This window comes from Felis catus, chromosome F2 (assembly GCF_018350175.1).
Source record: "Felis catus isolate Fca126 chromosome F2, F.catus_Fca126_mat1.0, whole genome shotgun sequence".
Taxonomy (NCBI): Eukaryota; Metazoa; Chordata; class Mammalia; order Carnivora; family Felidae; genus Felis; species Felis catus.
Window position 1 is genome coordinate 71,917,321 of NC_058385.1, and position 27,634 is coordinate 71,944,954.

Below are 27,634 nucleotides of genomic sequence, written 5' to 3' on the forward strand. Positions count from 1 at the left end.
TCCCATTATGGGGACCTCCTTATTGCAACGGTCAGCCTCTTCTTATTGCAACGGTCAGAGGTTCTTGAGGAACCTCTCCTTTTATACTGTGCAGAAATCTGATACCCGACAATTTTCATCCGTTGGTCCTAATTTTATCCCTGGAGAGCAACACAGACATGAGACCAGCCTGGGGGAGCTTACAGTCCAGCAAAGAAACGTCCGTTGTTGAATGAGAACCATAAAATAAGATGAATCCTGTGAGGAGGGTAGAGCACCTGCTTCAGAGATACCTTTCTCATTGTCTGCCCTAGATCCCTGGCCTGTGACAGAACTCACAAGTAAGCTCTACCACTATACTACCCCATGTGGGATATCCTGAAAGAGGGAACAGAAGACAAGACCTTCAGAGAAGTGCTGAACTTATCCTTCCTCAATCCTTTCTTTGTCACCCTGCGTGAATGTAATCCCATTTCAGCTGAGGTCAAAGCTTTCAAAGTTTTATGTTGAAAAAAAACAAGCAGAAGAATGCAAAAAAAAAAAAAAAAAAAAAGAGGTTTACATAAGAACCCCAGGCTCTCGATGATTTAATCACTGTGGCTTGTTAGCATTTTTTTTTTTTTTTAGTCCTTCCAATGTGCCAGGCACTGTACTAAGCACTTTGCTTGCTTTTCCTCTTTTGCTTTTTACAACCACCCTATATGGTACTATTATGACGTCCCCCTTATAAATGAGGAAACCAAGACTCAGTAGGAGATCCAGGATTCAAACCCAATCTGTCAACTCCACCGTGTGTTTCTGCATTTCTATAAACTTGACTCTGCTTTTGTAAATTTCAGAAGTTCCTGATCTCTTCTTTAAATGTTGTTTCCTTTGAAAACTTTATTACTAAATCAACTTTAAAACATTAAGGGGCACCTGGGTGGCTCAGTCGGTTAATCGTCCGACTTCAGCTCAGGTCATGATCTCACGGTTTGTGAGTTCGAGCCCCGCATCAGGCTCGGTGCAGCAGAGCCTCCCCCACTCACACTCTGTCTCTTTCAAAAATAAATAAATAAACATTAAAAAAAATTTTAAACACTGTAAACAAATTGTTTCACTTACTCATTGATTCATTCCATCAATACACAATTTTGCCACCCTACTGCGTCCTAGGCACCACGCTGAGGGTCTAGATTGGAGGTCAACAGATGTGTGGTACCTGCCCTGGCAGGGCTCACAATTTCATGAGAGAAAGAGCTGTAACCTCAGAATTACAACACAGCATCATTCGTTGTCATCTAGGAGAGTGGAAGAACCAACACTCCCTGGGACAGTTGTGAAGGCTTCAGACCGGATGCACTTGGTCTTGAAGAGACTGGGGGAGGGGACAAGAAGAAAAAGCACATGGGCAGAGAGGAAGGGGAGTTTATGACATGCTGGAGGTAAGGTTGGGCGAGTGTGACTGTGCAGGCCCTCCTCAAACACCATGCTAAGAAGTTTGAACTTGACTCCTGAAGGCAATAACAAGTAAACAGAAACTTCTCAGCAAGGGAGAGACATGATCAGATGCGTTTTATATCAAGGTCACTCTGACGACAGTGTCCAATGCAGACTATGGTGGGAAGGAGAATTGAGGTCCGCAGACCGCTGAAGCTTTTGTAAAGTCCAGCTGACAGATAATCAGTGCCTGGTTTAGGAAGCCAGCAATGGAGAGGGAGAAGGGGCACCAGAATTAGGATACTCCTGTCGAATCTCCAGGAGTTTGTGACTAGCTGAATCTGGGCAAAGTAGCAGCAGGAGCTGTGGAACCTGACCCTGAGGTTCCTAGCTTAGCAGACCCATCAGAAGGTGACACCATTCAATCCCGATACCTTTACACAGTTTTCATTCCTGTCCTCTCCCAACCTTTATTTACGTCAATGCACACTGCTTCCATTACTATTTCAGATACGTGCAACTATTTCCCAATGCCATTTCATATTTCTACAGTCACATTTATCATTTTAATGGCGGCAGAATATTGCATCACATTGAAATAGCTCAATTTCCTTCGGTTGCTAAAGGTTCACACCCTGCATGCCTGGTTTACCCTGGACTCATTCGGTTCTGAGCATTTTGCAAGAGAGGAGTTGAGTGAGGAAAGAGAGCCTTTAGGTGAAGGGTGTCGGAAAAGTGTGTCCTCAAGAGTCAGCCAAGCTGCAACTCTCATGGGAGAGTACTGAGAGAATGTACTGCATTGGAGAAGATGCAGAGCTGTGGCATCAGCCTACCATGTATTCACTCACCCAACAATGCTTTCTTGTGAAGCAGAGGGACAATACAACAGAACTGAAGCCACCTGGCCGAGCCAGGGTCTGAATCCTGTTCTACAGCTTATACAAGTTCTCCAACCTCTCAGAGCTTCAGTCTCCCCTCAAGTTTGTGGTGAAGATTAACCTGGATAAAATTTACAAAATGCTTGGGACACAACTAAGCATACATTAAGTTCGATAATAATTTTCAGTCTTGTTTCCCTCCATATGCTTTCTTGTCTTCCATCATTTTCAGAGTTTCTGAACAAACCCACCAGGCAACAATGCATGTATTAGAGTTCAGAGCCTGAATCTGCCAGGGTGAACCAGGACCACTCACATGACCTCTCTAGCCTTTCATTTCCCATCTGTGAAATGGGCATAAGAACATCCATCACAGGAATGTTGCAAAGCTCTCATAAGTACTGTCGGTATAGGAATATATGTTCAAAGCCCCAAAGCACAATGTCATTAATGCCTATTACTGCTGTTATAGACATTGCTGTATCCTTGGTTTCATCCCATTAAAAAAAAATGACTTCCACCTAAGTTCCTTGGACTGCAGTTCTGGGTTAAAGGATCTGAATATCGCTATGGTTCTTGATTTGCGTTGCTTGGATTGCCCTTAGAGAGGACTCTTGATGGTGCTACCATAGTTAATTCAAATATGACATATTGGTCCTCAACCTAACATTCAGGGACTTCTATCAACAGCTTCCCTCCTCCTCTTGGTGGAAACAATCAACACTGAATCCTTGAGGAAAGAGGCACCCTCCCAGACTTTTCCAGGACGGCCAGCGGTTCGAAGGCTAAGGACTAGGACTCCAGCGTCCGGCCTGATGGCTGAGCATGCAGTGGGCGAGTTTCCTGAATGCAGACGAGGACACAGGAATAAGGCCTGGGCATCCCCAGACAGCACTCGAAGCCTGTCCGCCATGAAAGATGGCATCAGAGCTGCTACTCAAAAGAAACAAAGTACAAAGCCAACAGCTCAAACCTAACACACTCCTGTTGTTTAGCAAAACATTAGCCAATCTCTCAGGAGCCATAAAGTTGTCCTTAAGGCCGTATTTCCTCAGAGTTCCAAGGCTCTATGAACCTCCATCACATTCCCAAATGTAACATTTCTCACAGGTGGGCAGTTCCACGGGGTGACCTACAGGAAGGCGGTAGGCTCTCGCAGCCTTGCATCGCTGGTCCTTCCCTGCACCTCAGATGTGCCTTCTAGCCTCCTCCAGTGCCTGTTTCTTGGCCTTCAGGTTCAAGGGTCACCTCCTCAAAGGGGTCCTCCCGGTCACACCTCCCTCACCTCCCTTCAGTCATTCCTATATGCCACCGGCATTTTTTTTTCCTTCACGGTAATTTGTATAACCTGTAATTACTTTTATTTTTTTAGCTTAAAAGTGTTTTTAAAAAGCCTTCCATAGGGCGCCTGGGTGGCTCAGTCGGTTAAGCATCCGACTCTTGATCTTGGCTCAGATCACCCATCTCACGATTTATGGGTTCGAGCCCCACATCGGGCCCTGAGCTGATGGCGTGGATCCTGCTTGGGATTGTATCTCACCCTCTCTCTACCCTTCCCCCACTTGCTCTCTGTCTCTCTCTAAATAAAGTTCAAACAAAAAAAAAAAAAAAAAGAAAAGCCTCCCACTAAAACATCAGCTCTGTGAAGGCAAAGGTCAGAGCTATTCCGCTCCAACACCTATCACTGTGCCCACCCAGCTCCTAGGAGACCCTCAATAAATGTGTGGAATGATTGGGTAAAAAAGGGCGGTTCCCAGCCCCGGACATCCTTCTTTCACCCTAAACTCTATGAAGAACAATGTTGACTGCAGACAAAAAATTGAAAACACAGATGAGCAAAAGGAAGAAAATATAAACACTCATGATCCAACCTCCCACCAAGTGGATCCCCTTCCAAATGTTTTTTCCTGTATCTATATAAAGATAATGCATATATTTTTATAGAAATGGCTCCTAAACTGTAATCTGCTGTGTTTCATTTCACAGTATATCTTAATCACCTTTCCTTAATAAAGATACTTCTGCTGCCTTGCTGTTAAAGGTTCTGGAACACTCAGCCGTGTCACTACACCACACACTATTTAACACATCTCCCAGTGTTAAACTAAAGGGGAGGTTTCTTCAATGTCAGTAAAGGTAAAATGTTTTAATACAGCACTTCCCTCTTGACAAGCTTCCCGTTTTGTCCTCTGTGTTTGTACTGCTCTAGTTAGAGCTTGTATTTGTACAGAACCACACTCCCTACCGCCCATTCACCACCTGGAGTTATTAGAGTCCCCATCAGCTGGAGAAGCAAGATTGTTTGCAGCCGGCAAAGGTGACGTGTGACGAAGCCAGGACGATGTCTCGGAGTTCAGTTTGGGAATCTGCTGCTGATACAGGCGACAGAAAGAAAGAGCGCCTTTTCTTGCCAAGATTTTAATGTAAAAAGAGGAAGAGACTTTCGGCAAGCCTTCACTTCCCCCTCCCAAGCCCTGCCCAGGGGCAAAGTTTTTCCCTGGAGGGGATGGGCTGGTTCCCAGGGTTTACTGAGGTCCTAAGCAGTCTGTGGCCCAAAGCCCACTGCACCACTTAGAGACAAAGAACTGGCTGCAGAAAAACCCAAGAGGGCACGCTCGGGAATGCACTGTCCTTTTCCACAAGCAGCAAGTCCAGCCCATGGCGTGGTTGAGAAGCCACTCGGCATTTTCCAAAAAAAAAAGTGTTAATGTTTGTTTATTTTTGAGAGAAAAAGAGAGAGAGACAGAGCATGAGTAGGGGGAGGGGCAGAGAGAGAGGGAGACACAGAATCTGAAGCAGGCTCCAGGCTCTGAGCTGTCAGCACAGAAGCCGACGCGGAGCTCCGGCTCACCAACCGTGAGATCATGACCTGAGCCAAAGTTGGGCGCTTAACTGAGCCACCCAGGCCCCCTGCCACTTGGCATTTTTGGCTCTGACGGTGGTCAGGTCACTGCCCTCCGGAAGGAAGGACCTTGCCACACAGACACAACGGACCCCATTCCAGCAGGACTGGTCAGTGCTCAAGGGCACTGGCTGCCTTGCCCACCTGCCACCCCCCACCATGGCTGGGCCACCTTACCAAGCTGTGCAGGCACAGGAGGGGGTCACCTGAACAAGGGGGCGAGATGTCATCAAATCAGAAATGGCACCGGAAGACGGGAGGGAGAGAAACGGCTGGTGGGGGTGTCTGTTCCTGGACCTCAAGTCGTTGTGACCCAGAAACCCAAACAGAGGTCCATCTCTGCTGCCCCACCCATCTTAATACAGCTCTCCATCCGAGTTAGAGGAAAAACTTTCCCTGTAAAGAACGAGAGTCCCCTAATTGTGTCAAGGGTCATGAAGTTAATCCATGCCATTTTAAAAAGCTTCTTCATGGGGTGCCTGGGTGGCTCAGTCGGTTAAGCACCCAACTTTTGGTTTGGGCTCAGGTCATGATCTCGCAGTTTGTGGGTTCGAGCCCCATGTCGGGCTATGCACTGACAGTGCAGAGCCTGCTTGGGATTCTCTCTCTCTCCCTCTCTCTGCACCTCCCCTGTGTGCTCTCTACCTCTCTTTCAAAATAAATGAGAATAAACTTTAAAAAAAAAATAATAATAATAAATAAGAAGCTTCTTTGTGTGTTTTACAGAAACACCATGGTTGGAGAAAAGAGACGGGTTTTTCTTGAAATTTAATGGCAAGATGGAACTACCACCACTCGATACCTCGGCTCGACTGCTTAGTTTCTGCCGGTTTTGAACAAAATGATTTCCACCCATCTTTATAATGACAGTTTTCACTTGAGAGAATTAGGCACCAGGAATGTATTTCACTGGAGGTCACAAAGCTACTAAGACAGGGTGTCAGGATTTGACGCAGGTATGAGCAGCTGGTTACGTGGCCCAAGTCATACTGCCTTTCTTGCCTCCCGTTCATTTTTCTCTCTACAAACATTAACTAACTCATTCAGTGTCCAAGCTCCATCTAAAATATTAGGCTACTCATTTACAATACCACCTAATTCACCATTATTGTTTTTTTTTTATTTTTTTTTTTAATTTAAGTAATCTCTATACCCAACACGGGGCTCAAACTCCTGACGCTGAGATCAAGAGTCCCATGCCCCACTGACTGAGCCAGCCAGGTGCCCCTAATTCACCATTATGATGAGGATTAACTACAGCAACAGATGGAATGTATGAAATTGCTAACATTCAACCACTTTTTACCCTAAAAACATTGATGACATACACTTAAACCTAATATGTCAACGTTCTTGGACAACTCTTAAGTGTTTAAATGAAAGTGCATGGCTGATTATCTTGCTTTTTGAAATCTGCAGCTTTAGTATTCAAACCCATAAGGCAGTACATCATGGTGACTAAGAACACAGACTCTAGACAGACAGACCTGAGTCTGAATCCTTTCATTTAGTCATCTGTAAAAAATAGGAAAGTCACGGTACTCACCGTCAGAATTAAGTTATTTCACGTAAAGCACTTAGCACAGTGCTTTACAAATGTGAAGTGCTCGATAAATATTAGCCTCTTCTATTATTATTACTGCTGTTATTATTAACTTGCTTTCATTCAGATGGTTTTGGTATAAAGCTGCCCATTGTAGCATTATTTATAATAAAAACCAGAAACAAATTCAATTTCCCACAACAGGGAAACAGCATACCAGGGTTCTGAAAGAACTGTCTTTAGAATTAAAGAAAATCAATCCAATTAAGATTTAACAGCCCCTGCTTTGCCACTCAGGGGCTGTATAATTTTGAGCCAGTCTTTTCTTTTCTCTGGCCCTGTTTTCCTCCCCTCAAAAATGAATGGTTTACTCTCAATGATTCCTAAGTTGTCTCCAGATTTAAAGTGTACAGTCCTAAGGCTCTAAATAAAATATAATCCATCAATATCAAGGATAATATACAACCCCCAAGTACACACAAAGATGGGAGCAACATGAGAAAATATTTTATAAATACTGCCAACCTTCTTCAACCCTCCTGTTTTTTTCTGTAACAGCAGTCACCTCCTAAGAGAATTTGTACTATGTTTATTGTCTCTCTCCACGAAACAGGTGGAAACTTCCAGGAAAGCAGGGAATTATGTCTGGTTTGTTCACTGATGTATCTACCCCCAGCCATTACAGCAATGCCTGGCACAGAGTAGAAGCTCAATTAACATTTGCTGATTGAAAATTTGTGAACATTCTGGGGCACCTGGGTGGCTCAGTCAGTTGGGCGTCCGACTATGGCTCAGGTCATGCTCTCACGGTCCATGGGTTCGAGCCCCGCGTTGGGCTCTGTGCTGACAGCTCAGAGCCTGGAGCCTGCTTCAGATTATGTGTCTCCCTCTCACTTTGCTCCTCCCCCACTCATTTTCTCTCTCTCTCTCTCTCTCTCTCTCTCTCTCTCTCTCTCTCTATCTCTCAAACATGAATAAACATTAAAAAAAAATTTTAAATAAAGAAAATTTGTGAACATCCTAAAAGAGCAAAGTACAAAACTGTATATATAACAGAATGCCATTAATATACAATACGCACCCCCATGGGAAACTGGCAGATAGGATCAGAGAGGTTAAAACAGGATGAGGGAGTAGGGATGAAATTTTTTTAAGTTTCCCTCAATGTTTTGAACAATTTTGTTTTAAAAGACAGCATTCAACAAAGCATGTAGACAGAAGAAAGATGTAGAGAAACAGATGAAGTGACCAAGGGGTGTGCCTCTGACAGAGAGCAGTAAGGAAGGGCAGGAATATGGAAACAGAATCACAGGGGCAGAAAGAAAACTAGGTAAGAAGATGCAGAAAAGAAAAGCCCATTTATCGTGGACTTTTAATTACAAGCTAGCATCTTTTTTTTAAATTTTTTAATGTTTATTTATTTTTGAGACAGAGAGAGAGCATGCAAGCAGGGGGACAGAGAGAGAGGGAGTCACAGAATCCAAAGCAGGCTCCAGGCTGCGAGCTGTCAGCACAGAGCCCGACATGGGGCTCGAACACACCAACCATGAGATCATGACCTGAGCCGAAGTCTGATGCCCTGTCGACTGAGCCACCCAAGTGCCCCTACAAGCTAGTATCTCTTAAACTTTCCCCAAGTTGATAGAATTTCCCCATCAATTCCCTCAATCGATGGAAGCTTTGGTGAATTTGAGCACAAAGGTGCACTTGGGGCTGTTACGTGTTAACGTTTTGTTTGTTTTGAGAAACAGAACAGAGCATGATCAGGGGAGCAAGCAACATACAACTGCCAAAGAAATGATACAGACATAGGCCTGGAGAGTTTAAAGGAAAGAATACTTCCTTTGGCTTTGGGGAGTTAGAGGAGAAGAGTCAAGAAGTTGTTCTCGGAAGGCCTGGTGTCCTGAATTGTACCAACTCACAGGGACCTTAGTGCTGTTTGTGGCCTCAATCTTGAACCTTTCACCCTTGCATTTGATCACACATTACAGAGGAAGAGGGATGGAGTCTGAGAATCTGAAGCAGGCTCTGCACGGTATAGCAAAGAGCCAGTTATGGGGCTCGAACTCATGAATCGTGAGATCATGACCTGAGCTGACGGCGAATGTTTAACCGACTGACCCACCGAGGTGCCCCCATCACAGATTACTCTTAATGCCTCCAGCCTCCCCAACTGCTTTCCTGAGCTCCTCATCATGTCCATACATTTGAACTTTGAGCAAACTGGGTCAGATGCCCCACTATGAATGATCAGGACCCTGTGCTTCTCCTTTATAGCACATACATAATTGCAATCGCATGGTGATTTGTGTACTTCCTTAAACACTGGGAGCCCCACAAGGGCAGAGACCAGGCTGTGTTGTCACCACTGTAACCCCAGTGCTAGCACAGAGCTCGTGCAAACAGGTGCAGCTGGTCACAGAGATGGCACTGGTCCAGCGTTAACCTAGTCCCAGGGCCTTACCCCAACTCCAAAATCCCAACATGGACACAACCCTAAAATCAGTAAATCAGATAAGCAGCCCAAGGAGGTGAGATGTAAACTCTCCCCAGTGTAGCCACAATGATTAGGTCACTAGCTGTGGAACCAACCGGTTGCAATATAGACCTTTAGAAAGAACAATGGGGATGTCAAACACGAGCTAACAGTGTGAAAAAAGTTTTGAGTTTTGAGGCTACAGAAGAAAAGACATTGCATAAGATTCAAAAAAAACAAACAAACACAACACCTTTGCAAAAGAGAAACAGTATGGTCCAAGTTATGAAGCAGCTTAACTGGCTCGGCTAGCCTCTTCTCTAAAATCATGGTGCTGGGGCGCCTGGGTGGTTAAGTGTCCAACTTCAGCTCAGGTCATGATCCCACGGTTCGTGGGTTCGAGCCCCGCATCAGGCTCTGTGCAGACAGCTCAGAGTCTGGAGCCAGCCTGCTTTGGATTCTGTGTCTCCCCCTCTCTCTGTCCCTCCCCTGCTCACACTCTGTCTCTCTCTAAAAAATAAACATTTACAAAATAAAAAAAATAAAACCCTGGTGCTGATTTCATTGTAGAATACACGTTTAATGAGAAAGCATCTCTCTTTCAGCTCTGATGCACAAAGGTAGAGAGGAGAATGGTTGTTCTTGTCCAGGCCCCGGTCTTATCTAAACCCACAGCCCCAGAGAAAATGTCTGCCGTATCCATTTCAGCATGTACTTAGCATTTTTATTTAATAGGCCACTTGCATTAATGAGTACTTGATGAATCACCTAATTTTAAACATGTAGGGAACCTTGAAATTCACCTTCAATCCAACATTTACACTTAAGAAAAACCAACAGCCCAAGAGAGGCTCAGAGGCGTCTCACAGGTACACAATCCCAAGGCCTGGACTCAGGGAGAGTCAGAGAACTGCTGAGTTCATGTCCAAGGGTTGGAACACTGAGGCATCAACAGAGCCCTGTAAAAAAATCTCTACTTAATCAGCAGTGTATATTTGGTGCGGTGTCTGGTGTGATCTTTCGGGGGAAAGGAGGTCAATTAAAGCATTATGCTTTCTTGGCCCCTCATTACACACAAATCTCTTCCAAAGTCAAAAAGAAAAATTAATAGACATGTACCAAATGATAAAGAAACAAGTGGAAATGCAGGTTGTCTGGGACTTCTCAATCACCCATAGGAGTGGAGAATGGCTTCTTTCTTGGTAGTAATACTAAGCTAGTTATAGAGTTCCTATAGTTACTATTTCTTGCTGTTGTGCCTTTGTCTGTGCTATTCTCTGTGCTATGAACACCGTTCCAGACACTACCATACCTCCCGGACAAACTCCTATCTACCCACCAAGACTGCAGTCAGGCATCTCTGGATGCTGGATAAGCATCTCACCATCACTAAGTTCCCGTTATTACCTTACAGTAACACACGGCCCTACTGATGCCTGACAATCCTTCGAGGAAGTGTCAAGATTAGCAAATGGTATGAGGTTTGTAGAGCACCGTGTATCCCATTGAGGAAAGCACTACAAACACACAAGGTAATGTTTTATTAATCTACTTAACCTGATTTCCTTGAAACACAGAGAGTGATTTTGATGGATGAATCAACCAACCCAAGATTAATAGCTTGGTTTACTACACTCATTTCTCTTTCCAAGCCACAAGCCAAAATAAACTCACTCTCAATTTATAACTTTGCAAAACGTGCTCTCGTGTATCGACTCCTGAATCCACTGTGGTTATTAAAAGCATGGTTGCATCCAGCAGGACGGGCCAGGTTACGCTCTGGTAACAAACAGCCCCGGGGTCTCGGCCCCAATGATGACCACAGTGGTCATTCTGGGATCGACAGGTCATTCTGGGATCCAGCAATTCCATCTTTCTGGACTATACCTGACAATCTGGATTGAGTTGCTCTGTGGCTGACATCAGTTTAACAGATACGATCTCCTCTCTTCCTTCTCCAACCACCTACAGAGCTGTCTTGCAGGGCTGCAGTGTGGATTAGATGTGACAGTGTTTGCTATTTACCCAGGATACTGCCCAGCAGACGACCAGCAGTCAGTTAACGATAATGATAGCTAGTATCAATATCATTGCCATTATCCCTATTCCTCTCCAAATAATAATCGTGATGTTATTATTCAAATTCTCTTATGGTTCTTGAAACTGTCTGCACACTGGAATCACCCAGAGAGTTTAAAATCCATTAATGCTGTGTCCCACCCCCAGAGTTGGTAAATTAATTCATTTAGACTATGTCCTGAGGGCTTTGGAATTTTATCTTATCTTATCTTATCTTATCTTATCTTATCTTATGTCACTGAGAGAAAGAGAGAGCATGCAACTGGGAGAGGGGCAGAGAGAGAGGGAGACAGACAGAATCTCAAGCAGACTCCATGCTGTCAGTGCAGAGCCTGTTGTGGGGCTCAAACTCACAAACCATGAGATCATGACCTGAGCCAAAGTTGGACACTTAACCGACTGAGCTACTCAGCCACCACTGGGCTTTGGAATTTTAAAAGATCCCCAGGTGATTCTAATGTACAGACAAGTTTGAGAACCACTGTCCTACAGGCACCCATGTTCATATCTATTCTTACATATATTTGCATGTGCATGCATTCACACAGGTGCACATACAAGCTGGCCAGGTTCCACGAATCCTATGTGGTGGTCACATCAGTCAGGATGAGTTAGGTTATGCTGTATAACAAAGAGCCCCTAAATACCAGTCCTAGTGACAACCACGGTAGTCACCCTCTACAGTCAACAAGGTGAGCCCAGCAATCCCACCTGACAGCTAAGCCTATGCATCTACCCTCACATCTTTCCTGTTTCCTCTTTTTACTTCATACTTTTTCTAAGGTCCAGTTTAACAAGTTTGCCAGGCCCAGCATAAATCAGAAGCAAAAAAATATACTGGCATGGACAGACTGTTCAGAGGAGGACCACTGAAGACTATGTAATGGAGACTATGCTTCGTTCATCTATCCCCAGGCCCCGAAACATGGTAGACAACCTAATATAAATCCATTATTATCCATAATAGCCTGAAAAAAAAAATGGAAAACAGACACAAGAACTCAAAAAGCACAGCCGCTAAGCTGAAAGTCTTATATGTCAACTTGGCACTGACCACCATTTTGATTTCCCCATTTTTGTTAATGTCCCTCAGGATGAAACTATATCCAGTGGGATGGAAGTGAGGTCGGGAGATCTGTGAACCGACCAGTGTTCTTTCAGTGGGCAGCAAAGTGCACGACACGCATGGTAGGTTCAGGGAGCAGTAAGAACAGGTCATTTTGGGGCACCTGGGTAGCTCAGTCAGTTGAGCAGCCGGATGACTTTGGCTCAGGTCATGATCGCATGGTTCGTGAATTCGAGCCCCACATCAAGCTCCCTGCTGTCAGCACAGAGCCTGCCTCAGATTATCTGTCCCCCTTTTTCTCTCTGCCCCTCCCCTACTTGCTCACGAGCGCACTCTCTCTCTCTCTCTCTCTCAAAAGTAAACTGAAAAAAAAAAGGAACACAGACATTTTGCCAGCAGCACACACAAGTTATGGTAAACCATCTCCTGCTCTGCTGGATGTTCTATCTCTGCAGAGTCTGGAGAAAACCAAAAAACCCAATTCATATGCCCTTGTTTTGGGGACAGTTTAAGAATCACACTGGCTTTACATAAACTCTTCATCAAAACAAAGGTATTCTGTATTTTGAATACATGAGTTCTCTCAAGCCCAGGGGAAAGAAGCATTGTATAGGATTACATAATAGTTACCCTACTACTTTAAAACCAAGTGGAAGCCTCAGGCAGCCAAGTCAGAAGGAGAGAGAAATCATTTTTGTAAAATTATCTGAACGCAACCGTCTCTTCTGATGCATTGGAGTTGACCATGGTTCTGCTCTTCTCAGAAGCTCTTTCAATTATAGGTTGCTTATCTGGACCTGGGAGAGTTTTCCTCCCATCTAGAGTTAGTTAAGGAAAAGAAAAAAAAAAAAAAAAAAAAAAAAAAAAAAGCAGGCAGAATTCCGCTAATAAAAGCCTGAAATGAAAAGTGGTAACTACTCCCAAGGCCCTGCTTATTGTAGAGGAGTCATTAGACAAACCTTTGTAGGGTCCCTGTTAACGATCTATTTGCTCTGCAACTGTCACAAGAAGGAGAAGTAGGGAATGTGGGATGCACAGCCTCAAAACACCTCACTCTCTTAGACGTGTGGCTGTTGGCAAGCAACTTAACCTCTCTGAACTTGTTTGCTCATCTGTGAAATGGAAATACCTACTCGACAGGGACAGTATAAGAACTAACTGAGGAAAACGTATAAAGTGCCTAGCGTTCAAAAAATGTAGTAAATGCCTTTCCTCTGATCACTGCCAAAGTCTCAGAGTGCTCACTACAATGTGGAGCTTTTTAAGAGAAAGGCCTTTTCTTTTTTTTTTTTTTTTTTTAAAGAGAAGGGACCTTGCTGTTCCTCCTACGCACCCACATCCTACACACTGCCCCCCTTAAGAGACTGTAGTTGCCTCTTCAACATCATTTCTTCCCACCAAGCAGCATCCTTCAGTCATTCGGTCCTCATTCCCAGTTCCAGGGATGGGGCCTGACTGATCTAAGGCAATCAATGTTATCCTATTTCCTCCGCCGCCATGATGGTTTGAGATGGATCATCCTCAGATGATGACCCAACCAGAAGGGAGCTCAGAAATTTTGTGCTATGGCCCTGGGGAGAGATGGCAGCTCTCCCTCCCGTGGATGTGATCAAACAAACACGTGGGCTGAGAAGTACCAGCAGCCAGACCACCACATTAGACAGCTCTGCTCTGCACTTCCTGGAGCACACCTATTTTTCCTGAGGTCTGCTGGCGTTGGAACAATACAGAAGCCCTGCTGGCAACCCTCTCACTACTATGAAGGGAGTCAACCTGAGAACAAAGCCAACAGACACAAGGGCAGAGCCCAGAGGATCACAAAGAAATGAAGCCAGAGCCCTGATCAAAGCGTACCTGAAACCTATCCCACTTCTTCACCTTTTGGTTATGTGAACCACTCAACTGCTCCCATCAATTATCCAGTTTGAACTAGGCTTTCTGTCCCTTACAACTCAAAGCACCCTAACTGACACATCCTCATGCATGGCTGAATGAATCACCGAGCAAGAGATTATGCAGAAACATCATCACTCTTCCGAAGATTTAACTCAGATTTCAAGTTTCCTGGGAGCAAGAGTCCTCACTCGTCTTGGTCAGCCAGTATCCCAGGCTTAATAGAGTTTCTGGACACAGGCCCTCAATAAATAGTTTTTTAAATAGGTGAATGGATCGGGGCGCCTGGGTGGCGCAGTCGGTTGAGCGTCCGACTTCAGCCAGGTCACGATCTCGCGGTCCGTGAGTTCGAGCCCCGCGTCAGGCTCTGGGCTGATGGCTCAGAGCCTGGAGCCGTTTCCGATTCTGTGTCTCCCTCTCTCTCTGCCCCTCCCCCGTTCATGCTCTGTCTCTCTCTGTCCCAAAAATAAATAAACGTTGAAAAAAAAATTAAAAAAAAAAAAAATAGGTGACTGGAATGAAACTAACAATATCACCTGGAATTTCAGAACCTTTTAAAACCCTACACTCCAGATGTATCTGGATCAGAGGAACGTGATGAGGTTGCTGAGAGCCATCAGTAAGGCCTGAGCTCAAATCACAGATCCAGCTGGACGTCAGCGTCCTCCCCTGCCAAATGGGCGTATTAATACCTACCTTCCTGGGCAAGGAGAGCCATGCAAACACACCCAAGGTTGCATTCCAGAAATATGTATGTGCCTCTTTCTTTTAGCTAACACTGTTTCATATCGTGAGTTCTAGTCTGAGGTTCAGGAAACAGGATCATCACGTGGACACAATGTGGGCCAAACCGCAGATCACCCAGCAGAGCCAGGCCTGGGAGGGCGAGGACAGGTAATGTGTACCCCGAGCCTCCCACCCCTCAACATACTGCCATTCCCTTCAGGAACGGGAGCTTGGGCAGAGGGCATATATCAACAAGGCCTTGCGGCTGCGATGCTTCCTCTTTGCTTTGCTGGTAGCTTCCTGACAGAAGCTGGGGACTGGGACCAGAGCAATCGGCAGTCCCCACACATCCCTAGCTGCTGCTGACCTAACCATTCACTGGTGAGGTGGAGCTCAGCTACACGGTCAGCTGCAGGAGGGTAGGGGCCTTGCCTCGTTCACCGGTACAGCCCCAGCACCCAGAAAGCACTCAGTGAAAGATCACCTGAGCACATGGGTGAAGGAGTGAGTGGATGCACAAAGTGACGAAATCAGGATTCTCAGAAGAGAACAGTAGTAAAGCCCTATTAGTGCTCAGACTGCTGATTATGAAGCTGGCAAACCCAACGCCCAGAAATGAGAGGCTGGCACCTGGGGCCTCAATTCTGGCCCTAGGACTCCAGTGCCTAGGTCTGAGCCACAGCTCCCTTCTCTGACAAATAACCATTATCAAGATTAAATAAGAATTTTTTTAATCTTTATTATTTTTGAGAGAGTGATAGAGCGTGAGCAGGGGAGGGTCAGGGGGGTGGGCACAGAATTGGAAGCAGGCTTCAGGCTCTGAGCTGTCAGCACAGAGCCCCAGGCGAGGCTCGAACTCAAGAACCACGAGATCATGACCTGAGCTGAAGTCAGACGCTTAACCGACTGAACCACCCAGTGGCTCACAATTTTTTTTAATGCAGCTACACAGAGGGAGAAAAGGTTGACAGAATATATAGCAAGATATTAATAACAATTAGCTTTTGATGATAAGATTATGGGAGGACATTTATTTTTCGCTTTTGCGTAAATTTTCAGATTTTCTATAGTGAACACAAATAGACTGTCCAGTAACAATAAAGTGAACATAAAAGAGGGGAGACGCCGATCCAAGCAACTAGCCCCAGTGCCTTAGACATAAAGCAAGGACCCAGCAAAGGTTCCATTTCTAGGAATGCCCTTCACACATCTGGAAACAGCTCTCATATGTCTCCTATTTCTTAAGTATTTCAGCTAATTTACTGTCACCCTTACAGGACTTGATTTCAAGGCTCTCTTTTATCCTTCCTTCTCTGCAAAGGCTCCATCTGTTAAAATCCCACTCTGGGTATTGTATAAACCAGCTCACAGAATCAGCAGCACGCTCCCGTTTGCTCATTCATCTGTTAATTCATTCACTGAGTAAACACCCCTTAGAAACCTACTCTATTGGACATCCTTACTCTTACCCACCCCACCCCCATTCACACACGGTTCCCAGATTTTCCTGGGGAACACCCACCTCCCCTCACCTCAGTCCCTGTGCTCCGGGGGGTGCAGACCCTAACCTCAGCTCCTTCAGGGGGCGGGCACTCGATCCGGGATGGCCAATCAGAGCATCGCATTCTCTTACGCCACAGGGATTGGTTCCCGAGGAGCATGTTGCCCAGATAAGACCAATCAGAAACAGAGACTCAATTCGGGGACTTTTCTTTAACCGTTGAAAACGTGACCTTTTTATTCCCTTCTGCCAGAACTGCTGAGAGCCGTCTTTGCCACCACAATCGAGAAAGAAACGGTAGGTGATGCTGAGGGTTGCAGAAAAACTGTGTAAACCTTAGCAACACCGTTGAAACCTCCATGCGTTAATTTCCATCCCTAGACTTTTCAAGGACATAAATCCCCTTTCTGGGGAAGCGGGTTCAAGTCAGGGTCCTGCTTTGAGGTCAAAAGAGTCCTGACTGATGAAATCCGAAGGGCTGTGACATAGGCTGCACGCTGGCTATGCACAGAGGAAGCGAGATGATCCATGCCACCTTTCCTGGCACTCAGTGCGATGTGGAGACAGCTACAAACAGCTACAATTATTTAAAGCCGGTAAGGTAATTGCTTTAATTAAGTACGACATGGAACAAGAGGAGCATGGGGGGGGGGGGGGGGGCAGGAAAGGCCTCCGACAAGAAAGAGCATTTAAACGTACCCTGCATCTGCATTCAGGCAGCAGAGATAGAATTACTATTTGGGGAGTCAAGAGAACACGGCTGATACACATCCAGCTCCCAGTAAACGAAACCCACTACAACCCACATGACACACGGGGCGGTGATACTTAAAGCACTTAAGGGCACTCTCTGAACAAGCCCACAACACAGCATCTCGAGAGACGGCAAAGTGCCAATGTCCAACAGCCCTCACTGGCAAGTATTTCATCTGAATGTTACAGACGATGTCACCCTCTTAAATAACTCTCAGGTCAGTTTTTGTGATTTGGATGCTACACAACGTTCAGTTTTCACTCCAGCCCTCTCGCCTGTTTGGATTACTGTTGATCAAATCGCACAACATTGTAACAACAGCCCTCTCGAGATGAATAACCTGTTTACCACATTTGTTACCAAATGATAAGGGAGAGGGAAGAAAGCACGTGTCTGGTTCCCTAAAACACTGCATGATGGGTTGGGTTAGAAATATGGCTGCAGGGAACAACACTGGCAACAATAAAAGAACCTCTGGGAACATCTATTTTGCTAAGAAAGGCCTTGAAGGCCAGTCTTCGTAAGGGAGCAAAGCCAGTGTCCCTCAGACCTCTGACAATGTGTACATAACACAAGTTGGGGAGATACTTAATGAATCAGAAAAGGATACCGCAAACAAATTCTCCCGGTCTTTGCTGTTTCTAAACACATCAGCGATTCATTTGGTCCACAAATACAGCTCCAAGTTTCCAGGGCAAAGAGTCCTACAGATGGAAAAATTAACACTGACAAAAACTTCCGTGTGGTCTCAATTGAGGTGCTAGGGTCGAGTGGCAGGAGGGCGAAAGGCTTGAGAACCCTTCCAGGTAGCCTGGATTTCTCGGAAGCAGCTGGGTCACCTCTGCTCTAAAAACACTTGAAAGAGTGCTGTTGACTTTGCACAAAGACTTCACTTCCCTTCTCCTGAAAATGCGACTATGACTATGATCACAAGTTCAAGTTCACTGGGCAACTGCTAGGATCCAGGCAGAGCCTACAAACAGGGAGACCCAGGCGTACCGGCTCGAGAGGACTGAGCCTGAAACCAGAAGTACCTGTCGTTCAGCATATGCTCGGTAAACACTGGGAATTAGCGACCCCGAGAAGACCACTAATCTCTTCTACAAATGAGAGGGGCTTTTATGTTGAAAGCTCCCAAAGAGAAGTTTTGGTTAACTAGTTTGTTTTTTAACACAAAAAATAATATATGCTCATGCTTAAACATTCAAAAAAAAAAAAAATAGAGGCACCTGGGGTGTCTCTGTTGGTTGAGTGTCTGACTCTTGATTTTGGCTCAGGTCATAATCTCAGAGTTGTGAGATCGAGTCCTGAGTCAGGCTCTACACTGAGTGTGGAGCCTGTTTAGGATTAGGATTCTCCTCTCTCTCTCTCTCTCTCTCTCTCTCTCTCTCTGCCCCCCCCCTAAAAAATTTTTAAAATGTTTTAAAAATTAAAAAAAAAAAATTCAGAAAATAGAAAAGATACACAACAAGACATCTTCCATCTGCCCTAGAGCACAATCCAGTAGCCTCTTCCCCCAAGAGGTGAACAGTATTCCCCACAACCACCTCCTTCTTGGTATCTGCCAGTAATAATCGATGCATAATCAAGCACATGAGGTGTGTGGACTTACTTGTATCTCCTACTTTTCCTCCCCACACATGGTGGGAACATACCACATACACTTTTCTGCATTTGTCTTTTCTTTTTTTAACTTACGATTGGATCCTGGAGGGGCGCCTGGGTGGTTTAGTCAGTTAAGCCTCCGACTCTTGACTGTAGCTCACGTTATGATCTCACGGTTTGTGGGATCAAGTCCCACACTGGGCTCTGCACTGCCTGCTTAGTATTCTATCTCTCCTCTCTCTGCCCCTCCCACTCGTATTCTCTCTCTCTCTCTCTCAAAATAAGTAAATAAACTTTAAAAAAAAAGAGAGAGAATGTATCCTGGAGATCACAGCTTCTTAGCACACATGACCTTCTATTTTAAACAGTGGCCAAGTATCCCACTGTAAGAACATACCGTAACTGATTGAATCAATCCCCTGCCAACATACATTTCAGCTGCTTCCTCGATCTTGCTTTTATTATAAACAACACTGCAATGCACGTACATTACATATATCTTCACATACCCCACGGATGACTATAGGAAAGATATGACAGATAGGATAAAATCTTGGAAGTAAAATCGCAGGGCCAAGCACTCAGAAAACGCAGATAATGCCATATTGCCCTTACTGTCACTGTCCCCAACTGTGTGGTAAGTATGCCCATTTCTCCACCCATACTCACAAAATGTTGTTTCATGTTTTTAAATACAAGGGAAGAAAGAGCACCAGAGCTCTAGTCTTGTCCCCCTGGCTCTCCCTGCCCCTGTGATGTCACACATGACATTACTACTTCCTGTAAGTCCCACCCATGATGCACAACCCAGAAATCCCAGTGTAAAAACAGAATGCACATCAGAGCCACTGGGGTGCTGAAGCCAGCCCACACCAGCTCAGGTGAGCTGAGTGGACACCTTTCTTCCTGATTCTGGGTTCAGGGACATCAGGCTTGTAGCTTGAAACTGGACATGGGAAGCATCTGTACCATAGAAATCAGCAAATGCTACAAAGCAAGGCTTCTTTTTTACCCCCCCCCCCAGAGGGACCTTGGTCACACATATCACACATCAATGCACACCTACAGTGGAAACCGAGCCTCAGCCATCTCTCTTTGAATATTGCCACCAGCAAGAGGGCCACAGATTCTTGTGACTTGGTCACAAATTCTTGGAACCTAAGGACTGGAGAAGATCTGAAGGGATATCTAATAGTCGTGTCTCTTTTGTCATTATGTCTTTGAATACTGCCTTTCCCCAGCCCATCTGTCTAGGCATAAGCAACATCCTCCTAGTTCCTCTTCTATGCCTCCTTACCATTCTTGTGTATTCGCATCTCATTATTGTTTAGTGCTTATTTTTGAGGACAGTCTACAGTGTAACAATTACACACATAAATTAATTAATCACTTTTTAAAAAGGCTCTCAAGTGCTCAGTTTCACAATGGACCCAAGTCTCATTTCTAGACCTACTGTGACATTTCAACCTTAACACCCAGATTCCATGGCCTGCTCCTGGGCACAAAACCCCACAAGCTGTCCTGACTTCAGCCCACGTATCCAATTGACTTAATTTTCTCTCTTCATCTCTGACACTAAAGGGCTTCCCTTTCTGATGAGCTCCCCTAGGTACAAGTCTTACATTTTAGTCCACTCTGTGTTCATATCACAAAAGACACAAATCAGCATAGTCTCCCATGCTGGCAGAGTGTTCTAGGTCTCCAAGTGTAACATAACCACCTACCCGTGCTTGAGTTCTGTGCACATTACAGCGGCAGCTTACTCAAAGGTAAGCTTCCAAAGTCAGCACGGATATGCCACCGGAAGCAGTCAAAATTCTCCTTGAAAAGCCCGTAATAAGGCTTCACAATGGACACTGACAAACCATCTCCCAACACAGGTCTAACACAGGCTGTGTCCCTTCAGCACTGGATTTGGTGTCTTGGGTTGAGCACCAGAAAGAAATAGCTAGCTTGGATTTCAGAGCTGTGTTGTAGGATAATTAAAACCTATAAATACAAGACACACCCTTGATGGCATAGATGCTCATACTCCAAAAAGCCACAGGAACAAAGAGTGACAGAAGGAACAGCAGATCTGTGTCTCATTCACACTCACTCCAAGAGAGAGACGCCTGTTGGGTGGAATGACAGGATCACCCACGCTATTTAAAGTGTTATTTTTATCTGTACTTTGTTTTTGTTGAGCAAGTATATTTGGATCTGGATAAGTGTGAAGCAGTAATCTATGACAGGATGGATCCAGGACTTTTGTAAGTCAGAACAGTGGTTAGCCCTGGGGCAGGACTCACTGTGAAGGGGCATGAGAGAATGTCCTGGAGAGATAAAAATCTTGAATGCCCTGTCTAGGTGGGGACAAGATGGGGTGACATTAAGAATTCATAAAGGGGCATCTGGCTGGCTCAGTGGGTAGAGCATATGACTCTTTATCTTGGGTTTTTAAGTTTGAGCCCCACACTGGGTGTAGAGATTATTTAAAAATAAAATCTCCGGGGAAGGGGCTCCTGGGTAGCTCAGTTGGTTAAGCCTCTGACCCTTGATTTTGGCTCAGGTCATTATCTCACAGTTTGTGGGTTCGAGTCCCATGTCAGGCTCTGCAGGGCTCTCTCCCCATCTCTCTCGGTACCTCACCCACTCGCTCACTCACTCTCTCTCTCTCTCTCAAAAATAAAATACATAAGCTTTAAAAAAATAAAACCTTGGGGCACTTGGCTGGCTCAGTCAGTTGAGTATGCTACTCTGAGTATGCTACTCTTGATCTTGAGGTTGGGAATTTGAGCCCCACGTTGGAAATAGAGATTACTTAAAGATAAAATCTTTTTTAAAAATCCTAAAAATCTTAAAGTGCCTGGGTGGCTCAGTCGGTTAAGCGTCCAACTCTTGATTTCAGCTCAGGTTATGATCTCACGATTCCTGAAATCAAGCCCTACATCAGGCTCTGTGCTGACAGCATGGAGCCTGCTTGGGATTCTCTCTCTCCCTCTCTCTCTGCCCCTCCCCTGCTGGCACATGCACACGTGCCCTGTCTCCCTCAAAAAAATAAACATTTTTTTAAAAATCTTTAACAAAATAGATTTGTACATTTTACAGTATGTAAGTTATACCCCAATTAAAATAAAAGTTACAGGCGTACATGAGAGACTACTCCACGACAGCTTGCCACCTGATCTCTATTCGACAGCTAAAGCTCTCTAGGGGCCAGACAGCCAAACACAGGGTAGTAAGGATACCAGGAAGACAAGGGACAGAAGAGGCAGAAAAGGGAGTACCTGGCGGGGATAGCGGGTACCCAGGCTCACCAAGTTCATTTCTTTTCTTCTTTCTTTTTTTTTTTTTTTTAGTTTATTTTCTTTATTTTGAGAGAGACAGAGAGAGTGCAAGTGGGGTAGGGGCAGAGAAAGAGGGAGAATCTTAAGCAGGCTCTGCGCTACCAGCTCAGAGCCCACGAGGGGCTTGAACTCATGAAACTGTGAGATTATGACCTGAGCTGAAATCAAGAGCCGGACATTTAACCAACTGAGCCACCCAGGCGCCCCAAGCTGGTTTTCCATGAGGGGCCTCCCAGCAGTTAAGTGCATTGGCTCTCCAGCCAGACTACTTGGATGCGAATACTGGCTCCACCCCTGCCATGGGCTGTCTGTGTCCCCACCAAATGTATGTGTCGAAACCTAACCTCCAAAAGGACAGCGTTAGGGGGCAGGGCCTTCAGGAGTGATTAGGTCCTGCGGAGGGAGCCCTCATGAATGGGATCAGTGCCCTGATAAAAGAGACCCCAGGGAGCTCCCTCACCATTTCTGCCATGTGAGTTTACAGCAAAAGAATGGCCATCTGTGAATGAAAGTGGGCCTTCACCAGACACCGAATCTGCCGGCACCTTGATCTTGGACTTGTCAGCCTCCAGAAGTGGGAGAATTAAATTTCTGTTGTTTAATGCCCCCCAGTCTGTGGTATTCTGCTACAGGAGCCCAAATGGACTAAGACGACCCTTGCTACTGGAGTGAACTTGGGCAAGTTACTTCTCTTCTTTGATCCTCAAGTTTCTTTTGAAATTTAAACAAGATAATTCAAAGCGTTTGGCACAGCGTCTGCCATTCAACAGCATTCAATAACTGTCAACTATTACTCCTGTTACTGACGACAAGAGGCTGAGAGCATCTTCTTTCCTCCAAAGTTCTTTTTTAAATTATTTTTTTAAGCTTTATTTATCTATTTTGAGAGAGAGAGCAAGGGAGGGGCAGAGAGAGAGAGAATCCCAAGCAGGCTCTACACCATCAGCACAGAACCTGACGCGGGGCTCCGTCCCACAAACCGTGAGATCGTGACCTGAGCCGAAACCAAGAGCAGGACGCTTCACCCACTGAGCCACCCAGGCGCCCCCTGTCTCCAAAATTCTTATTTAAATTAAAATTTTAAATAAATCAATAAAAATAAATTAATAATTTCACCTGATAACCTTGTAGGGTCTCAATAAATATTCGTGGAGTGAACGAAAGAAAGCACATGGATTCTAATTTCAACAGAGCGGCAGGTTCTTATTTCTACTAAACTGAAATCCATGTCCTGGCCTAATACTTCCATCCACTTTAATTTTTCTTCACAGCAAAGTGGTCAAGAGCACAAGCTTGGAAGCAGATGGCCACGGTCACATCCAGCTGTTACTTACCAACTTGGTAACCTTGAACGTGATGCTCAAATTCCAGGCCTCAGTGTCGTCTCCTGTAAAACAGAGTGACAGCAAGGATTAAGCACGCGACAAGAGACCTGAGCACAAGATGAGCCCCCAGTAAATCCTAGACACTATTATTCTTTCCCATACTACAGACACTGTGAGAGAATAACCCCTCTCAGTTCCATTTCTTCAGACCGTCAGGGTTTACAGAGCATGTCTCACAAATATTTTTCTCATTTAATGTTCAAAATAGTGGTATGTATTACAAATAAAGAAATGGAGGTTCAGAGAAGTTAAGTAACTTGCTGACGGTTACACAGCAAAGAGCAAAGACCCAAACCAAAATCCTATGAACAAGGGATAGTTTGGCTAGACTGTGTGGTTCTAGGGACAGAGGGTGGGGCCAGGCTGTCCTTTTCAAATTCAGAATTCCAAGTTAAAGGATGCTGGAAGTCTGAGTTACAACAGGAGTATTTGGGTCCCAGCAAAATGCTCAGCTCAACTTGAGATTGAACTGGTCTGAATCATTCTATGCCTGAATCACTTTCTGTTTTAGGTTTCTTCACGGCTGAGGAAAGAAAACAAACTTATATAGAACACCAACCCCATCACCCTCAGCATCTCTTACAGCAGCAAAAACTTATGAATCAAAGGGAGTTTTCATAAAACCAAAGTCAAACAACATCCCATGGAACACAGTCGCCAGCGTTTAGCGTGCGGGTCAGAGCACGGTCGGCCGCGTCTAGACATTCTCATTATTGCACGGAAGAGATACAAACTGCCTTTCTCTGGCCTTTATTTTGATTACATCTTTAGCTGCCTTGGTGTTTTCTCTTTGCTTTTCGGCGGGTGATGAATTACAGGAAGCTGATCCACTGGCCTCACTTTACTCACAAAAGGTCTGGAGGCTGAGCCCAATTGTGGTAGGAGAACACTACCAGCTGATCATGTCAGCCACCTGTGCTCTCCTGCCATCTCTCCTCTTGTCCCCCCCACCTCCCCCCCCCCCACAGGTTTCTTGTCCCCGTGGCATGAGTATGGTTTAAAATCCCTTTTATTTCTTTATTTTTTAATTTTATTTTTGTAAGTAACCTCTACACCCAACGCAGGGCTCAAACTCATGACCCCTGAGATCAAGAGTAGCCTCCTCCACTGACTGAGCCAGCAAGGTACCCTTAAAATCCCCCTTGTTTTAAATTTATTTTTAAGAGACAGAGCACAAACATTGGAGGGGCAGAAAGAGAGGGAGACACAGAATCCGAAGCAGGCTCCAGGCTCTGAGCTGTCAGCACAGAGCCCAATGCGGGGCTCAAACCCACGAACTGTGAGATCATGACCTGAACCGAAGTCAGACACCCAACCAACTGAGCTACCCAGGCGCCCCTAAACTCCCCTTTTAAATCATGATCACAGAATTGCTTGGTGGCCAAAGAAAGAGGAGATTTAATTTAAGAACCACATAAGCATACTCACAAGCTCTGTCCTTGTACAACACGCCCATGCCCTTCAGGGCCTCACATGCACACACACACTCACACCCTTCATCTACAGTTCTCCTGACTCCTCTCGCTATGTCTTCCAGTTACATAAAGGACTTTTTTCTCTTTCTTTCAAGTTTTTTTGACCAGATTTACAAAACAGAAAATGGAAATAAGTTGTTCACTTGGGAAAATTTTTAGGGCCTTGGGAAAATCCCAGAAATCAGAAAAAAAGGGGCACTAACTCACTCTCACAAAACCCTTTTTTTAAGAACACAAAGAGTAAGTTGACCATTACCTCACCTAGAGACAAAATCCAGGAGACAGCATAAAGGTCCCCAGAAGGAAAGTGGTCATCTCCAAACAAGGGTGACTTTTTTTCACTTCCATGATTCGGAGCAGAGAGAACCTGGACTATGGCTCTAGAAACCAGCTCTGGCCTTGTCTCCTCTTTAGACTCACACTATGGGGCTCCAGTCCCTTCTCAGTCTCTCAAAGCTGTGTGACTTTCGGCAAGGCAATGAACCTCCCTGAGCTCCTGTAGCCTCTGCTGTAAAGTGAGAATACTCATTCTTTCAAGAACTAGCTACTGAGCACCTATGATGGGCCAAGCATGTGACCATGTGGCAAGGAGTTAATTCCAGGAATTAAATCTTCCCAGCCAGCCAGGAGCTTTCATGGATTAGTGGGGCAATTACAGGCAGACAAGCAATTACAATGGAGTATGAAAAAGTGTTACAACAGTGGTGGGTACAGTGTTGGGCAATCATAGAAAAGGGTATTTAACTCAGCAGGGGATGGGAAGTGTTGGGTATAAGAAAGGCTTCCCCAAGGAGGTGATATCTAAGCTGAAAACAAAAAGACAAGTTAGACTTTGCCCAGCCCAGATAGGAGGGGATCCAAGCAGAATTGACCGCACATGCAGGTGCCTGGGTGGCTCAGTAGGTTAAGCGCCCTACTTCGACTCAGGTCATGACCTCGCAGTCTGTGAGTTTGAGCCCAGCGACGGGCTCTGTACTGACAGCTGAGAGCCTGGGGCCTGCTTCGGATTCTGTGTCTCTCCCTCTCTCTGCCCCTTCCCCGTTCACACTCTGTGTGTGTGTCTCTCTCTCTGTCAAAAAAAAAAAAAAAAGAATTAAAAAAAAAAAAAAAAGAATCACAGCATATGCAAAGGCCCGCAGGCTAACTTGCTGGTTCCTTGCTGGTTCACATGGTCAAGGTCAAGAGACAGGAAGAGAAGATGTAGGATATACAGACCTGGATATGCAGACAGGTGGGCTTGCCAAGGTAACTTCCCTAGACTAGGTAACCTCCTGAGGTCCCTCTGTCCCCTAAGGGCTGGTTCTGTGGTTTTCTGAGACCTCAGGTCCTCCTGCCCTGAGAGCCCTTTCATCAGCATGCAGGAGCCCCTGGGTCTACTCCAGGGCACGAAGGAAGTCCCAACCACCCAACGTGGGCCCTCCTCCTTCCTCTTTCTTATCCCCTCAGGGGTGGCTGGACAGAGTGATTCAAAGAGGAAACTGTCTTTTATTTGTCATTTGTTTCTAAAAATAAAAAAAAAAAAAAACCATCCAGAGCTCACACATACAGTCTGTCTTCCCACCGACCCCCTTTTGCCATCCAGCCCCTGAGCTAGCTGAAGAAATGCTGGAATTACCTGTGTCTCTGCCTCCTTCAGGTCATTTTAAGCTACCTGAGGGCTAACACTGAGTGTGGTCACCCTGTTAGTCCCAGCACCTGGGATTCTGCCTGATGCATAGTAGGTCCTCAAAAATGCATACAGGACTGAACTGATTTTCTCTTTCTGCAAATGAACACACATCAAGATGCCCCCTCTCCCCCAGCAGCTCTGAGGCCAGGCTGGAAGACCTACAGACCCCTCGAGGGGCCACCTCGACACTTTCCCCCACTGCTCTACAGACGAATCTGGGGGCTGAGTGAAGCCCCACATGGACACTGACGATCCAGTGGTATAACGATCCAGTGGTATGACAATCCACTGGTATAACTGACTCGTTATACCAGTGAAGAATCCCAGGTCCAAAAGAGTGACTGACTTGCCCAAGTCTCAGCAAATGCAACATAACATTTTTAAAAGGCCACAAGATTATTTAAAAATTTTTTTTGATGTTTATTTATTTTTGAGACAGACAGAGACAGAATGTGGGTGGGTTAGGGGGCAGAGAGAGAGGGAGACACAGAATCTGAAGGAGGTTCCAGGCTCACGCAGGGCTCAAACTCATGAGTGGTGAGATCATGACCTGAGCTGAAGTCAGACGCTCAACCGACTGAGCCACCCAGGTGCCCCGTAAGGCCACAACGTTCTTAAGGGGAAGGCTCTACCAGAAATGTTAATTTATTTTCAGGGAAAATGTTTAACGTTGACAGAACTCATGGAAGCTTTTTTTTTTTCCCCCTCCACCAATTACACCATAAGATCCCTGGGTTTTTCTAGGCAGGACTAAAATTTCCCATTGAAGCAAATCTATTTGTGAAGATGACCATGGATATTTTAGGGACTGGGTATGTTTTCGATTATGGATCATTTTTTTAGGATAACTCTCCATTATGTGATCTCAGGCTATAACAATGTTTAAAGAAAAGTTGAGCTCCCCAAACCACTTGATTCCTTCGTTGTTGGTATTTTTTAATGTGTTGATGTTAAA

The 27,634-nt window shown here is 45.3% G+C and overlaps 1 protein-coding gene across 7 annotated transcripts in view; it reads right to left on the reverse strand.

Moving 5' to 3' along the window:
• CYRIB (CYFIP related Rac1 interactor B) overlaps window positions 1-27,634 on the reverse strand; it is a 148,636-nt gene that overhangs the window by 81,470 nt on the left and 39,532 nt on the right. For 6 of the 7 annotated variants that reach the window (XM_045049999.1, XM_023248576.2, XM_023248582.2 and 3 more), the window contains exon 2: window positions 23,485-23,537. The gene's annotated coding sequence lies outside the window, so the exon portion shown is untranslated. Of the gene's footprint in view, window positions 1-23,484; window positions 23,556-27,634 lie in introns of those variants that run through there. The other variant, XM_023248577.2, reaches the window with a different exon arrangement.